Genomic DNA, 4,704 nt, shown 5'->3' with positions numbered 1-4,704 from the left:
GTATGTGTATTTTTACAATAACCCTGCAAGGTTGTTATATGATCTCTATTCAGTGATCTCTAAACATCAGGTCTGAATTTCTTTTCATTTATTTATTTTTGTCTGTACTAGGTCTTCCTTGACACACATGGGCTTTGTCTAGTTGCGGCGACCAGGGGCTACTCTTCATTGCGGTGCACGGGCATCTCATTGCTGTGGCTTCTCTTATGGAGCACAGGTTCTAGGCAAATGGGCTTCAGTGGTTGCAGTTCACCGGCCCTAGAGTGCAGGCTCAGTGGTTGTCATGCACGGGCTTTAGTTGCTCCATGACATGTAGAGTCTTCCTGGACCGGGGATCAAACCCATGTCTCCTGCATTTGCAGGCAGATTCTTATCCACAGAACCAGAGAAGTCCAAAGATGAATTTCTTTGCCTAACACCACACAGCTGCATCTCCATGGGATCTAGATTCAAAATGCAACTATGGTTCCAAAATTTCACTCAAGTTGCTTTTTATTCAGTTATGAAATAGAATGAAGTGCTGATATATGCTGCAACATCAATGAACCTCAGAAATACTGCACTAAGCGAAAGACGGCAGACATAAATGGTCACACAGTGTATGATTCCATTTATGCCAAATATCCAGAAAGGGTAAATCTGCCTTTAGACGGATAACAAGTGAGTGGTTGCCTGGGGCTGTAGGGAGAGAACAGGAGAAATTGTTTAATGGCTGTGGGCTTTTCTCTTGGGGTGATAAAAATAGTTTGCAACTAGATGGAGATGGTGGTTACACAACACAGTAAATGTAATAAATGTCACTGAACTGAATATTTAAAAAATTTTTTTTTAATTTGCTTGCACCGGGTCTTAGTTGCGGCACGTGGGATCTTCGATCTTCACTGTGGCATGTGAAATCTTTCGTTGCAGCATGTGGGATCTAGTTCCCTGACCAGGGATTGAATCCGAGCCTTCTGCATTGTGAGTGCAGTCTTAGCCACTGGACCACGAGGGAAGTTCCTAAGATGGTTAATTTTATGTTACATGACTTTCACCTCAATAAATTTTTTTAAAAAAACCAAACACTTCACCCTGCAGTCTTTTCCTCATTAATGAGCATAATTTTACCAAGAATGACTAAGTCCTTGGGGTAGTAAAACTCCCCAGCATCTGGTCCCAATCTTTTCTCTTCCAGAGAATCCCCTGCTTGCTTGAGAATTTCAGGGAGGAAATGGCAGCACGACCCGGAGAATGGGCCCTAGAGTCAGCCTGCCTGAGTTCAAGTGCAGGCATCCCCATGTTCTCATCTGTAAAATGGGGCTGCTAATGCTACTAGGCTCATGGGGTTGCTTTTAGGAAGGACCAGTATCAGGCATGTAGTGTCCGGGCACAGGGAATGTTTAGAGGTAACGTTTATTCACTAAGCTGTACTGTTAGGGCAGACCACCTGCTCCTACTGTCACCCATACTGCAAATATTTAATGAGCACCTGCTACATGCCAGACACTCTTCTAGGCCTTGGGGATTCATCTTTAAGCAAGAACAATAAAATTCCTTTCTTCTTGGAGTTCACACTCCAATTGGGGTATAAGACAATAAATAGACAAAGTAAGTAAAATACATAGTATGTTGCATGTGCGTGTGGGTGCATGTGCTGTTTTCAGTCATGTCCCGACTATTTGTGACCCCATGGGCTGTAGCCTGCCAGGCTCCTCTGTCCATGGAATTCTCCAGGCAAGAATACTAGAGTGGATTGTCATTTCCTTCTCCAGGGGCTCTTCCCGACCCATACTAAAGAGGAAAAGATAAATAAAGGGTGTGAATAGGAAGTTTTGGGGAAAGATTAGAATTTTTTAATTGGGTGGCCAGAGGTTTCCCTGAGTAATGTTCTGAGGGCAGTGAGGGTTTTCATCTCTTCTTGCTGCTGTAGCAAGTTACCACAAACTTAGTGACTCAAAACAACACAAATGTAGTATTTTACATTTCTTGAGTTAGGAGTTCAAAATGGGTCTCATGGGGCTGAAATCAAGGTGTTGGGGGAGCCATGTTCCTTCCAGAGGCTCTGGGGAGAATTCGTACCTTGCCTTTGTGAGCTTCTAGACGCTGCCCACATTCCTTGGCTCGTGTGCCTGCATCATTCCAAGATCCACCTCCTGCTCTTTGACTTTCCTACCTCCCTCTTTTCCTTATAAAGACCCTTGTGGGGCTTCACTGGTGGCTCAGTGGTAGAGAATCTGCCTGTCAATGCAGGAGACACAGCTCGATCCCTGATGCAGGAAGATCCCACATGCTGTGGAGCAACTAAGCCCATGTGCCACAACTACTAAGCCTGTGCTCTAGAGCCCAAGAGCCACAACTGCCGAAGCCCACGCACCTAGAGCCTGTGCTCCGCAACAAGAGAAGCCACTGCAGTGAGAAGCCTGAGCACCACAATGAAGCACAGACCCCTCACTGCAGCTAGAGAAAAGCCTGAGCAGCAGTGAAGAACCAGCATAGACAAAAATAAATAAAACTTTATATATATGTATATTCATACATATATAAAGACCCTTGTGATTGTATTGGATTCACCTGGATAATCCAAAATACTCCCATTTTAAAATCCTTAATCACATCTGCAAAGTCCCTTTTGCCATGTAAGTTGACACGGTCACAGGTCCTAGTGATTAGGATGGGGACATCTTCAAGGGAGCCGTTCTGTCCACCATGAGGCATAGTATCTAGAGGACAGCAAGTGCAAACGCCCTGAGGCAGGGCTGTGCCCTCAGTGCCAGGCGTGTCTGAGGAAGATGGAGACCAGTGAAGATGGAGGGGAGTAGGTAAGAGGGGAGTGGTCTCTCTTGAGGTCAGAGGGGAAGAAGGTACAATGCCTCTTGCAGTCCCTTTTGGGTCCCAGTGAGGACTGTGACCTTTACTCAAATGAGCTGGGAGCAGTTGAGGGACATGATCTTATGGGTTTTAACAGGATGCTTCTGGCTGCTGTGTTGAGAACAGACTCTCCATTGCAGAGTCTGCAGGATAATGCAGGCGGCTGCAATATCCATGAGATGATGCCAGCTGGACCATGGCAGTAGAGGGAAGCGGTGAAATGGGTCTCATTCTGGAGGTCAAGTTGCAAGGAACCACTTAAAAATCAAAAGTGAAGTGTCACAGAAAGAGGGGAGTCAAGGATCATCAACTGAAAGGATTGAGATGCTATCCAAGTTGGGGAAGACCACAAAAAATCAGGCCTGGGGCTGCTGGTGTCAGGACTTTGAGATGCCTGTTGGGTATCCAGATGGAGATACCGAAGAGAAAGTCAGATTTATGAGTCTGGCGTTTGGGCGAGGGGTCTGGAGGAATCTGTTGGCGATGTCGGCATGTTGGTATTTAAAGCCATGAGCCTGGATGAGGTCTCCCAGGAAGTACAGGCAGAGTGATCAAGGGCTGAGACCTGGGTCCCTTTGCTGAGGAGGAACCAGTGATGCAGGAAGAAAACCAGGCCAAGGCAGGGTCCTGGAAGCCTCAAGAGTGCCAAATCCCGCCAACACTGTCCAAAGTGAGTGTGGAGCAAGGATGGCAGAGCAGAGGATGACTACGTCACTTTCCTAGGGCTGTTCTCTGGCAAACAGCCTCTATGGGAGACAATTTAAGGGAGATGGACCTACCAAGGCAGCCCTGCGATTCCAGAGCTGTCTCCCCTGCAGGCAGCTGGACGGATCTGCTCTCCCAGCATCATTTCCCTCTCAGCTCAGCTCCAGTTGGGCTTTTAAGACTCAGCTCAGTTACTCCCCTCTGCCACGTGGCTGTGCTGCCCCCCAAGGCTGAGCTGGGGGCCCTCACCCAGCTCCCACAGCTCCCCACTGGACAGCTCTCCACACCCAGCCTGTGTACACGTCTCAGTCTCCCACTGGGCCAGGAGCACACTGGGCTTCTCGGAAGCTTCCTGTTTGGGCATCCCCCGGCCTGGCGTGGCCTGAGGGGTCAGACCCTCAGTAAACGTCTGCGAACAGACACACTTAGCAGAAGCCCCTTCCCCTGGGATGTGGCTGTGTCCAGTGCTTCGTCACGCAGACGCTTCCGTCCCCTGAAACTTGGGATCCTCCTGGGCCCTCGTGGCAGACCGGTCATCACACAGCACCCACCTGCTGACACTCACTGAAGAGTTGTTAAATATCAGGAAAGGGGCCAAGGACTGGGTCGAAGTTCAAGTCCTGGCACTCCCAAGTCGTCAGGACTTCAACTTCCCATCTCTGAAAGGGAGAGGACGCATGCTCATCCCTTAAGCTCCTCCTCCTCAGCTGTGACCTTTGGGAGAGTGTTTGGCAAACTGTAAACCAGCCAGGCATTCGGAGGTACCACAGTCAAGGCTTCTCCCTGACGGCTGGTTCAGGGCATGTGACTAGAACTGACCCACCCCAGGCCACATGAGGCCTCCGAATGGGTTCTCCTCAAGCCACTCTGAGGATAAGCGGCGTCCTCCTAAGGCAGCCAGATCCGGGGACTGAGTGGGACCTGGCCCGCGGAAACGAACACACGTGTGGATGTTCACAGCATCTCCAGTGACAGTGACTAAGTGCTACGTGAAGCAGCTGGCTGGACCCTTCCTGAAACTCATCCCAGATCTGCTCTGACCAGACGTCCTTCACTCAGGCCACCCTCTTCTCCAGGGGTGTGCCCTGCCTCACCCTCCAGGGCGGGGACCAGGCTCCCCCTCAGCGCAGACAACACACAGGAGGCTCAGCG

This window comes from Giraffa tippelskirchi, chromosome 13 (assembly GCF_054371585.1).
Source record: "Giraffa tippelskirchi isolate mGirTip1 chromosome 13, T2T-mGirTip1v1.2.pri, whole genome shotgun sequence".
Classification (NCBI taxonomy): Eukaryota; Metazoa; Chordata; class Mammalia; order Artiodactyla; family Giraffidae; genus Giraffa; species Giraffa tippelskirchi.
The sequence above is the reverse complement of the archived record's forward strand: the minus strand, read 5'-3'. Positions refer to the sequence as shown.